Source organism: Thermobia domestica, chromosome 8, assembly GCF_964235325.1.
Source record: "Thermobia domestica chromosome 8, izTheDome1.hap1.1, whole genome shotgun sequence".
Lineage (NCBI taxonomy): Eukaryota > Metazoa > Arthropoda > Insecta > Zygentoma > Lepismatidae > Thermobia > Thermobia domestica.
Genome location: NC_137461.1, coordinates 118975254 through 118988615, shown reverse-complemented (window position 1 = coordinate 118988615; position 13362 = coordinate 118975254). Strand labels below are relative to the sequence as shown.

The 13362-nt window shown below is 35.1% G+C and overlaps 1 long non-coding RNA gene across 1 annotated transcript; it reads left to right on the top strand.

Annotated features, from left to right (window-relative positions):
* The first annotated feature begins 2412 nt into the window (after positions 1–2412).
* LOC145691822 (uncharacterized) lies at positions 2413–11327 on the top strand. Its single transcript, XR_014132559.1, has 2 exons — positions 2413–2555; positions 10965–11327. It is a non-coding gene; the product is annotated as an uncharacterized LOC145691822 (long non-coding RNA).
* The last annotated feature ends 2035 nt before the right edge of the window (positions 11328–13362 follow it).

Here is a 13362-nt window from a genome sequence, read left to right as displayed (position 1 = left end):
TTAATTAGTCCAAGACAGGTTGTAATTTATATAAGTGGTACGTTTTGTCGTGGAATAAATATCAGAAATGCTTTAATTAATCCATGACAGGTTGTCATTTATGACAGGTCGTCAAAAGTGGTACGTTTTGTCGCGAAAATTCAAGTGGTACGTTTTGTCGCTGGTACGTTTTGTCGGGACACCGATTTCCTAACCAATGCCTTGGATCCCACAAGCACCAGGTGAGGAACACGAAGCGCATGCACACAAGGTTACTAGAAGGGAGACAGCACAGCACTTCTCTATTCTTTTGCACTTCAACAGTTGATTCTGTCTCGTTGAAAATAAAAAATCCCATGTTCTGACGATCCATTTAATTAAATTAAAATACTCTTTTCTTCATTTTTCGTTAGGCGTTGACACACGACTTGCACACCCAGAGAAGACGCTACTGCTAAAGAGTCCGACTAACATATGTTTCCTGCAGTGGTCAGGCCCTTAGTATGACGGTAATCATACGTCAAAATGACTCTGCATAAGGCCGGCAGCGTTTAACGATACTGGGGGCGCGGTGGCTCAGTGGTAGAGCGTTCACCTCTGGTGCTTGGGGTCCCGGGTTCGATCCCAGTGAACTTTGTGGTGGACAAACACCGTGCTCGTGGGTTTTCTCGGGGTTCTCCCGTTTCCTCCCACTTTCTTCATTCCACCATTTCACTCATCTCTCATCATCACCGTCTCCTTTAGCCTAATCGGCATAACCGTGGGACGTAAAACTCAAAGATTTCATTTCATTTTTTTTTTGTTTGTTTAACGAAACTCACTTTTTGTAAGAAGAATAAACCATCTCAATAAAAATCTACTATGTTTAAAATATTTCACGAACAAGTTTACGGAAACATCATGTGTTCTACCCGGTGTTTATTCTTTCTCTGTTTACACATTTCTTCATTCATTGATGTCTTTTTGCCAGAAGGTCCATGACACAACCCACTAAACTTTCCTACGATTATACGGTGGACTCTCGGGTCACAAACTTAATCCCCATTACACTGTTCGCGAACAGAAATTATTTTTCCCATTGACATTAATATAATTATAATTAATCAGCTCTCACTACAGAAACCCTATTCTCATGTTTTGCTATGATTTTCTTCTTAATTTTCACAGTAATATTCTAGGCTTCTTATTACTGTTATCACTAACATAACACAAAAAGTGAATAAAAGAAAAGTAAATTTTTTGAACTTAGCGCCTTGAAAAATAATGTTTATAAGAAGTGCACGGAAGTAGTACTACTGAGCGCGTAGGATTGCTGCAACAGGCGAGGATGTGTGTTCGTGCGTCGTAATATCCTTCGTGAGCCTAAGCAAAAATTGTTCATAAAACTTATTCATGAGCCGAATTGTTAGCGAAGACAGGAGTTTGTGTATCAGGCATCCACTGTATCTCTTTTCTTAATAGTTGTGACCACCAACTCTCTCTCTCTTCCTCTAAGTTATTAACCCCTTGTCTGTGAAATTTTCGGAATAGGACTTGTCCGTACCTGTGTAACTTGTTTTTAAAAAAACCTTCACAGTTTTGTACAGAAATGTTTCAGAATAACTCTGGAACACCGGGAACATTTTCAACCAAACTTTGTACACTGATGACCTAAAATCTGCAAATGAACGTAATATTAGGTCAAACACAGAATACGCAACAAGTACTCCTGACGGATTATTCCGACGAAGACAGGGGAGGGGTTAAAAGTTAGAATCATATATAATTTACATATTTTTTATACAAATATCTAACTGCTAGCTGCTTTAAATGTCTGATTACTTGCCATCCCCTAAATTTATATGACGCATTTTAAATATGCCCCCATCTTTGAATACTTCAATTTGCAACGTTCAACTATTTGCAATTGATCAAACATTGCTATAAGATGGTTCTGGGGATCGAGTTATTATTGCTGTTCTGTTTGCTATTGTCTAAAGTAGAGATGATAAAGAAAGAAAGAAGTGATAAAGTAGTATAATCAGTACTAAGAAGCAATTTAGTAATATTTAGTCCCGGAGAGTAAATAGCGATAAATGAAGAACAATTTGAAGATTGGAAAAATAGACACATTCATGATTAAAAACATTACATGAAGTAATAACTCAGCAATGCTCTTTGGGATTGGTCGTTAGGAGTGCCAATTTTTCAACGTTATTGTATGCAAATATAAGATGAGAAAGATTTCTCGTCCTTAATGGTGCCAGGTCTTCAGCTACTTCCACACCCACCAGAGGAAGACTGTTTTCATTGCTCAACTAATTTTACAATGTGACTTTGCAATTTTGCTTGTCTTCTTTTTTCTTTGACACTTTGTCTACACTACAATCTGTTCAATTGTTCGTACAATAGGCGTATCCATAACGACATTTTCTTTTAAAGTTCAATGTGGAGGTTCGTTGATAGTGTTATAAGATACACAGTATAATTTATCTTTTAAGTTCTGGAACACTTATACAGTATTATGTTGCAAAGGTTTACGCTCCTGAAGGAATCTATTTCTGAGAGTTCGCTGAATCAAGTTGAGACCCTTGAGGGTAAGTATACGTATGCCTATAAAGGGGTTTTGGTTCCCAAACTAAATTCCTTAATGAAAGGATAAGGACGGACACAGATCTTATTATAATATATGATAGAGAAGCGGTACATTGGTTTATCCCTCATCTTTTTTATTGTAATAGTTTCTATACAAATTTCTATGCTGAATTATAAATAAGTATAATAATTCTTAAATACTTCTCTTTAAGTCGGATCTCCTGCCCAGACAGCGCGGAGATTGATAAGAATCTCTTGCCCATAGTAGTGCAGAGGTGGGCTAGTATTTTCCTGCCCAGTGGAGCGCGGTGATTGGTAAGGAACCTTTTATCTGTAGTGGCGCAGAGGTAACTTAGGGAGTTTCTCCCGCCCAGAGCAGCTTGGACGGAAGGGTAGAAATTGATCAGTTGGAAACTGATGTCTTCTGTCCCTATGCGTCCTCTAGTATATCCAGTTACGGAGACGGAGCGTATGGAGGAGTTGAAGGGGTCTTCTTCGTGACTCTTCGTATCCTCCTTGTATTTCTTAGGAGATGGCATCCGTTGGCTGCTTGGTGGTCCTTGTGCTGAAGCACGTGATGTTATTTGTAAAAATGAGGGATTTTGCACTATTTTTAGTATTCTGAACCCATATGAAAAAACGTTTCTCACGTTTCGCTCTATAGGGAGTCAAAATTTAAAAAGAAAATGGTGCATTTCCATCACTCTCTGTTTCAGTAAAGGGTTTAGGCCGAGGATGAGATTTATTCTTGAGTAGTTGTGTGTGTTTATACAGTATATACACACATTAAAACTTTTCTAGCTCTCTGTAAATCATTTTGCACTGAAATATGTAGACTGACAGACAGATATAGACATCCTGTAGGCCGGTGGCTCAGTGGTAGAGCGCCTACTTCTGGTGCGTGGGACCCTTAGTTCGATCACCGACCAAGTAAATTCGTAATGGACAATATCGTGTCCGTGGATTTGCTCGGGTACTCCCGTTTCCTCCCATATTCTCATTCCACCAACTCTTGCATTATCATTCACTTACCGTAATCATAGTCTCTCTTAGTCTAAAAGGCATAATCGTAGAACGTTAAACTGAAAGATTGCATTTCATATATTCTGAAATGGCAAAATGCGAACACGCTTCCATCTGCCTAACTCTTTATATAAAAATTAACTTTCGACACAAGGAGGGTAAGTTTTATCTTTTAATTTCAAGTTTTCTTTAAAATATTATATATAAAAAACGTACTGAAACATATGAAAAAGCTAAACAGTATTTACACATCATGTTGATGTGCCTATTCATTTTTTTTTAATTATCTAGTCCTTTTGACATTTCCTTCTTAGGATTAGGCATCGAGACGAGGCTGAGACTTACTCGAGATGAGACAGAGAATAGAGATAGGCATTTGTATTTCGAGGTGATTTCGACACGAGACTAAGCTTAGTCTCAGTCTCGTCTCGAATACTGGCAAAAAATAATAATAATAATAATAAAAACAAACTAAATTATCTTTACTCAAAGTCCCTGTTATATTACATATAAAATGAAGGAACAATTTATTTTGGGAAGCAAGAGTCATGGGCATATACACGAGATAAAGGTGGCAAATGTTACCTCAAACGATCTTGCATCGTTTGGCCTAATCCTCGTTTCGTCTAATCAATTATCTGACACTTTTATGACAGATAAAAGATAAGCTTTATTCTCGACATTTTAGGCGAAATAAGGATACTCGTTTGGCCTAATCCTCGTTTTGCCTAAAATGGTGGACTATAGAAAAAATCGCGGAGATAAAACTGGAGGGAAATTTTTCGAAAAAAAAAAAATTCCTACTATGTGAAGAACTGAGAAATACAAATTAGTTTTCCCATAACTAATTTGTAATAGGACTATTTGCTTTCGGAAAAGTGTTTCGACAATTGTACCAGATTTCATTCCAGTTTCAGCGCATTTTTGTAACTGTTAATGCATTACAAGGGATCCTATTGTGATTCTATTGTAATTACAATTCATATGAAATTTGTAGCTATTTCGAGCTACATCTGACAAAAGATCCGTAAATTTGCTCATAACTTAACAATGGACAACTGTGATCGAAATGAGTGATTTGTGACAAATCGTTCTGCTGACAAATTGCTCTTTGGATAATTCCACAATTCAAACATCTCAATGTGTTACTGACAAAGAAAGAAGAAAGATATATTTCATTTCTTATTATTACTTTTGAAATTACAACTTTTGAGTTGAATTTCCACTCGTTTCACACACTACCGGGAATATCCATAGCATAAGTCTCTGAGATGTATCGTACAGTACAATGAGACTGAAATCCGGGCTTCTCGCTGGTTGTTTCAGCAGGAAGAAGTTGAATGCTCCTCCAAACAGATGGTGGCCAACCGGGATCTGTTACGAGGGTGGTTGTCCTGCTGGTACACTCCATTTCCACTCGTATGACAGAAATAAAGATATAGTTGACTCTGGTGATCTTCGTACTTCGATACAATACGGGTGAATAGTAGGTACCAAAGGTCCAAAACATTACTTACAGAAAAACACTCTATAAATCAACATGGTCTCCGTTATTTTGTACAATTCCAACCTGACATGATTTTGTTGGGCTGGTACCAAATTATAGATCACTATCGGCGTGATGAGATTGAAAACGAGACTCATCGCACCAGGGTTTGCTGGTTTAAACCAGCTGTTAAAAATAAATAAATAAATAAATAAATGAATAAATATAACTGGTTTAAAGCAAAACACGAAAAATGTTCGTAAAAGTGTAAGCGTTCGTAAAATCTTGATGAACACACACTTATGGGTTATTACGTTTCACTCCCGTATATTATTCGTATTATATTCAGACCTAAATTTCCCATTCATTATTCAAAAAGATTATACTACAAAAGCAACTTTTGTATTTTTTTATAAGTTTATGAATGTTTCTTTTGTGATTTTTAAATAGCTTGTTATTATTGTTATGCAATTTCAATCAAAGAAAAAATCTAAATATTGTTTCGTTCTAATAATATTTACTATTGGTAAAATACATCGAAATGCTGTAGTTTTGGGGGAAGGAGGGTTCATACAAATCCCACGAGAGCCATTTATTGAAATCAGAAGTATCTTTGGTATTTATTTATTTATAAATGGGTCAGAGCCAAAGTGGACTCAAATAATTCGTATCTTTATTCACTTTTCTTTCAGATATGCAAATTAAGTCTATTTCTTATAAGTCGTAATGAACTAACTTGGACTAAATCAGTTCTTCTGTACTCTGCAGCATTTTGAAATTGTCCATATGTAATTCTGTATAATGGTTTCACTTGTGCAACTGGTTATCTTTTTGTCCTTCTGAAATGACTCTTGACAGTTACATTAACAAGGACCTAAAGATCAGCACAACGTATTTTTACCAGGAGTCGTTCATGAGTGAGTCGGCAGACATATCGCATTTGTGGTCAATTAGTCCCGGTTTCGAGTTCAAATGAAGGACAATTTCTCTCGGATGTAAGCCGAGAAGCGGTTTGATTCCGCTTTAAGCTTATGTGACCTCTTCCAGCATAACCCGATTGTTGCACAATAACCCAAGATGAAACAAACTTATTTCTCTATATATGTGATATAAATACATACAGCAAATTATTTAAACAAAAAACCTGGTTCAAACCCAAAAAATACCGGGTTTAAACAACAACAAAAAGACAAAAAAAAAAAAAAAACAGGTTTATTGTTTTGTTTTTTTAAACATGGTTTTTGCCAACCCTGCATTGCACCATGTTACTCGTTTCTATGGTCCAGTCACAGCATTCTGTTGCCAGTGTAAAACATTAACGGTAGTGACATATAATGACAAGTAGTAACCTCGTGGGTTATCGGCTTCTGAAGTCCATACGATGAAGCGAGCGTTGTCTACTAACTATCTGGCTGAACCCCTTATTCAGTTGGGTGTCCGTCTTGGCTAAGGTTTACTGGTGTTCGGTGCAGTGAGCAAAGTTATGAAAACATTTATACCTTGTTCTCTTACATGTGAGTTTCTTTTACATTGTTAAATTACTGTAGATTTCCAAATTATACAGATTCAATATTGAAACCGGAAATATATCTATAACTTACGGCAGGAATAGAGTGATAGTGTGAGACATGCAACCTGTTTATCGGAAGCTGAATTCTCATCAAAAACGATTTCTCATTATCTCTTACGATTTTAAATATTTAGGAATCAATATTGAAACCGAAAGTTGTACTAGTTCTTACTTCAATAGAAGACTCAAGCTGAGATGAAATATATTCTTAAGATTTGGAATCCATACCATAAATCGTTTGGATCGTTAGAGAACGTGTCGATATATATGCGATATATGAGTAGGCCAATGGCAAAACCCGTTAAATTCACTTAAAAAAAAAAAAAAAAATGAGATAGTGGTTGCTCTGGAAACCTTAGTTGGAAAGCTATTATTTCCAAACAGTATTCAGTAGAAAAAGCCATTTTAACTAGTTGAAAATTGAGATTGAAATATGTGCCAATTACCAAAACTTGTTAAATCCATCATGACAACAAATGCAAAACCAGTTAAATTCATAAACTGTTAAATCCCAAATCTGCAAATAACCTCATGAGAAAAGCAGAATCAAACCCGGTTAATTCCATATTTCAAACAATTTGAGGTTTCATACTGTATAGCAGCGTTTCCCAACCTTTTTCAACTTGCGGCACACTGCGGGTGTTACTTGGAATCTCGCGGCACACTTATAGATATTACTTGGATTCTCGCGGCACACTTATAGATATTATTATTTGTAAATATAAAACACAGTGGTATTTTTTCTGTGATTATTGATCTCCTTCTCAGAGAGGTTTTTCCCCGTGGTAAATCATTATGATTATTTTTCATTCTATTTTAAAAATAGAAAACAATTGCAGTGAAATATTGGACACAGGTTCTTAAAAATACGCTTTATTTTTAAAAACTATATCCAACCTTTTACTAAGAAGGACGATCACTAAATAACGAACGAACAAACAAATCTATTATACTTTTAAAACACAAATGTAGGTAATTTGTCGAAAGGATTGAATTATATTTTAAATTTTCAAGTTACGAAATAATCTGCAACAATAAAGAAGCAATAATGGTCATAACAATGATAACAAATACATTTTTCAACATTAGAAATGTACAGAACGGTAAGCCTGTGTGAAACTTAAAATTGTAGATTGATAGTCATGTGAAATACAAATATACATTTTCCCTACGTTTGGCAATTTGATTGCTATAAAATTAATAATTTTGCTTCGATTCCTCGCGGCACACCAGCGCCCCATTCACGGCACACCAGTGTGCCGCGGCACACCGGTTGGGAAACGCTGCTGTATAGGATTATCTGAATTTAGTTTAGTATATGAGTTTATGAGTTCAGATTAAACTATATGAGTTTAGTAATCTGAATATTTATTGCAACTCTTCGTAAATCATTCGAAATTTTATTTGGCAGGATTTGAAGTGTGTGCTTTCATTTTTTTTTTGACTGAAAATTGAAAATAGAAATGAAAATGAAATATTTAGTTTTAAGTCTCACGTTATGCCGGTTAGGCTAAAGGAGACGGTGATGATGAGAAATGAATGAAATGGTGGAATGAAGAAAGTGGGAGGAAACGGAAGAACCCCGAGAAAACCCACGAGCACGGTGTTTGTCCACCACAAAGTCCACACGGCGCGAGCTGGGATCGAACCAGGAACTCCAAGCACCGGAGGTGAACGCTCTACTACTGAATCACCGCGCACCCCGGAACGAAATGTAGCCTAAAAGACAAGGTGAGTGGACTATCCTATGCTTAAAAGTCGTTTGTTTTGTATTTCAGGGTAACTCTTTACTTTGAACAGAACAATGTTGGATTAGGTTCTTCTCTAAACAGTCTCTTCAGCTTCAGCAGAACCTCTTTCTTAAAATGTCTCGTGTCAATTATCATTCAAAATTTTAACATGCTTCTGGTACAACATGTTTTTAAAAAATTGCCACTTATTTACCATTTCTGATTCTCTTTCTGCCGCTGTTTTGCTCAAATTCAACATTTGCACATTTTGTTTTGCTATATTTCAAATTCATATATTGGGATAATTGGCAAATTAATATTCACCCTATGTTAGTCCATAAAAAGTTACAAACTCTTTCAAAATATAGTCATTCAGTTTAGAAATGTATACAGATAGGTATAATTAACTCCGCTTGTAGTTACGAAGGGTTTGACGATTGAAAGCAGCTCAAAGCTCACGTTTTACAAAGAGGTTTTTGAGGAATAGAAAACCGAGAAAATGGTGATGCACCAGAGGACGACGACGATATGGATTTTCATTTAGTAGATGATGATGGAGAGGAGGTTACATAACTCAATTTTTTGCACATTTGAGTCTATTGTTTTCAATTTAGAACAAAATTAATGTAGCATTTATGTATCCATATTCATTTGTGCCAATCTTGTGCAATGTATAGTTGATAATACATTCCCCCCCTTCAACAATATTTTAGTAGGCATAATACTGATTTCTGACTCTGGCTCCCTTTCTTTTTGATAGGTTTTGTATCTTGAGCCTCAACAAAAATGGTCGCTAGTCCAGATGCAAAAGCTGTTATTTCCAATTACATACGCAAAACCTGTTAAATCCAAACTATTTTCTTCAATAACGCAATTTACAGACTAATGTGATTATACAGCTTTCCACAGACCAACACTCACATTATTCTTAATTGTTTAATGTTCTCTAGTTTCTAATGTTATTTTACAATTATGACGTGTTTAAACAGTTTTTCTCGATTTGTCACAAATTTTAAAATGTGAATTTAACGGGTTTTGCTATTCGCTTACTTATATATATTCGTATATATCCATGGTCCTAGTAAATACATAAACAAGTTTTGGTAATCCTAACTCCTCGAAAATAGTTAATATAATATTAATCTATATATTTTGCATTTCTTAATTCTTTATATACTAGGGAATTTTCTCTTATATAATTTCCCTGTGTTGAAGTTGCACGGTTTTTTCTTATTGTCCGCCATTTTAGGCGTAACGAGGATTAGGCCAAACGAGGATCCTTATTTCGCCTAAAATGGCGGACACAAATCTTATCTTTTATCTGTCATAAAAGTGTCAGATAATTGGTTAGGCGAAACGAGGATTAGGCCAAACGTGGCGACACGACCTCAAACAACGTGGTATATCGAAAATGTTTTAAACAGCACACAATTTGAGTTGAGATCTAACGTATTTTATGTTTTCCATTCATTTTAATAACTCAAAGAATATGTTGCAACACATTTTTAAACTAATGAGCGCTCATGTAAGTAATGATACCAACTTCACTTTATTTTTTTATTTTTTTTGTGGGCAATGGAAAGTATACTTCCTACCAAAGAATTAGGAATAGTTATTGCCATTACAGTCACGAGTCTTTCTTACTAGAAGAATGGGAATCGTACTCGAAAAATTATCTCTCTCTCTCTCTCTGTCTCTCTCTGTCTCTCTCTCTCTCTCTCTCTCTCTCTCTCTCTCTCTCTCTCTCTCTATATATATATATATATATATATATATATATATATATATATATATATATATATATATATATACTGTGTATTTATATTTGTTTTGAGCGTGCGCTGTATATAACGTGGAAGAGGTATCACCCTATTACTTCTAGGAAAAAAGTGGCCCACGGAAGGGTTAAAACTCAAAATCTTTAGATTGGATGATAGTAGGAGAAATTTTGGAAATGAAATGAAATCTTTCAGTTTAACGTTCCATGATTATGCCCATTAGGCTAAGGGAGACGAATGATTAAGGCAAATGAACGATGATGGAAGAACTGGTGAAATAAAAAAGTTTAAGGAATCGGGATTATCCTGACAAAACCCACGAACTAAAAGAAATTTTGTAATAGGATAGGACATGGAAGGGGAAAGAGCATAAAATTAACCAGAGTGTTGGTTAAAACTATTAACAACACTTTACACTCAAAATGTAAAATGTGTAAAAATGTGTATGAATACAGTATTTAAAAAAATGTTTTTAATGTCTTTCTTTATTTCTACTCAGACTGTTTGAGATACCGATACTATCCCGATATTTGTTGTGAATGAACAAACGTACATGGAACAAACCTGATAAACGTTTATTTGAGGCATAAGAAAGGAAATAATGAGACGATTGATAATGCATTTATAAATGCAGCTATGTATACTCAAAATAAACATCATACCTAGGTAATAAACATTTGTTATAAGAGAGGGAGAAACGAATTTTCTCCCCAAGAAGAAAACTTATTAATTACATATATTAGTACAATGTACCATTGTATATACAAAAAAAAAAGTACAATAAACACGATCTAAAGACAATGTATATTTCATTTCTTTTCTAGGCTGCGGGGTCGACTTCTGTATAACTTCAGAAGTGGCGGAGCGTTCAAATATTTGTATTTTGTCGCCAGATAGGCCTACGATGTCTAACCAAAGGTATCCAGATCTTGGAGCTCCGGGCAAACTTCAGGGTCACGATCCCCTTCAATAACCTCAGGATCGGCACCTGTACTCCTAAGGAGGTTCGAAATTATCGAAAAGCAAAAACACATAACTATTGACTACAATTTACAGAAAGAAAGAAAGAAAGAAGAAGAAGGGAGAAAGAGATTGAAATATCAAATCATAAAACAATTTTCTATGAACTAACTAAGTGCATTGTCTTTTAATTGTTAAGACAAACATGCAAAAGAATCCGACAATATGTAGGCTAATGGATCCTTTGCGTTGTTTACGTAAGTTGTCGTTTTGTTAAGTACAACTGCAAACAATATATAGTGGACTGATGGGCTTTACTTGTCTCTTGAATCATTGCGCACTTTACATAATTGCGTCATTTACTCCTTATTTTCCCTCTTTCCAACTCCAGTCCTTCAAGGTGATCTAGAGAATAGTGCAACAACTTACAAATATAAAAAGTTGATACTGGCATAAGTAACAACCACGCAACAAGATTCCTTGTTCTTTTCAACGAACTGCATTTTAAGCGTTGTTTATGTTACTCGAATACAAACTTTTATGTGCGTAGGTTTTCTTACTTTTCTCCCGTTTCCTACCATTTTCGTCACTCCACTATTACCGTTCATATCATTACCGTCTCCCTTAACCTCCGTGCATAATCGATGTGTATGCGTTATATAAACATATGGGTTATGTACAGAGGCGGATCTAGAGGGTAAAAACTGGGGCGTCAGCCAGAACCCAGACTATTATAGGTACACCATGAGTTTATTATAAACTTTCAAAAATATATAAATGATAGCTTAAATAATTTTTGTCACTCAAAAAACTGGGGAGCATAGGCTCCCGTCTCCAGGGTATATCCGCCACTGGTTATATGATCCAGTTTGTAGGCTACTTTATATTCCTATTTCTGGGAGATTCATCCTAATATTGTCCTCTCATCTGCGCTTAGGCCTTCCTAATGGTCGTTTTCCAATTAGATTTCCAGTTAAAATTTTGAAAGCGTTCCTGCTTTCTTTCGACCAGGAATCCATTAAACTAGCAGAGAAGAGAAAACAGGCAAAATTAAGTTGGCTACAAAATCCGAACGAAATAACTACACAAAATTTCGCAAAAATTAGGGGGGAAACTTCCAAAACTTTTAGAACAAAGAAACGCGATTTTTTGAAAGCTAATATTAAGGAACTTGAAGATAATAGTAAAAATAAAAACATTCGGGATATGTATAAGGGGATCAACGAATTTAAGTAAGGCTATCAACCTCGTGCTTATATATTAAAAAAAGCTGATACGGATAACATCTTAGAAAAATGGAAAGATTTCTTTGACGATTTGCTGAACACGCAGCCAAAAACTAATGTGCGTGGAGAAAAGGAAATATACACCGCAGAACCGTATATTCCAGAACCCAACCGAATAGAAGTAGAAACCGCTATAAAGAAATTAAAGAAACACAAATCTCCAGGTGTAGACGAAATTACGACCGAGTTAATTTTAGCTGGAGGCGAAAAAATGTGAAACAAGATACATAAACTCATTCTCCTTATCTGGAACAAGGCAAAATTGCCACAAGAGTGGGAAGAATCAATCATTGTTCCAATTCACAAGAAAGGCGACAAAACTGACTGTAACCGCTTATTTTATAATTTTCTTCGCAAAAGTCGTTCCAAATTATATATATATATATATATATATATATATATATATATATATATATATATATATATATATATATATATATATATATATATTGTACTTTGAAGGTAGAGGTATGTGGAAGCAAACATTACTAAAACTGTCTAAAATTTAGGCCCGAATCACCGATTTTAAAACCACGATTATATTCGTTCGTAATAAAAGCAGATATATCTTATTGTTAGTCTTACTTTTTTGAACACTTTTTGTGTACATGAAGCGACAACGAATCTTTTACAATGTTTTATTCAGTTCGTTCAATTTATTTGAACTAGAAGCTGATCAAAACTGAGATTTAAATTTTCCCGCAATAAATATCAAAATCCCGAATATGTGCGTTCCACAATAAACATGACCAAATTACACTAGCATTTTGAGAAAACGAAACAGTGGGGAAAATAGTAGATAGTATAAGTTGATATTCCATTCTATCTACTACGAATTTTTGTAATTTTTTTGCAAAAAAATACCATTATTTCAAAGAGAAATAACAGACAAATAATTTCTCGGTATAATGTAGATATGCTATTTCAGTTCCGTCATTTCGTCAATAAACATTTGCCTCCAATGCAAAATATTAGC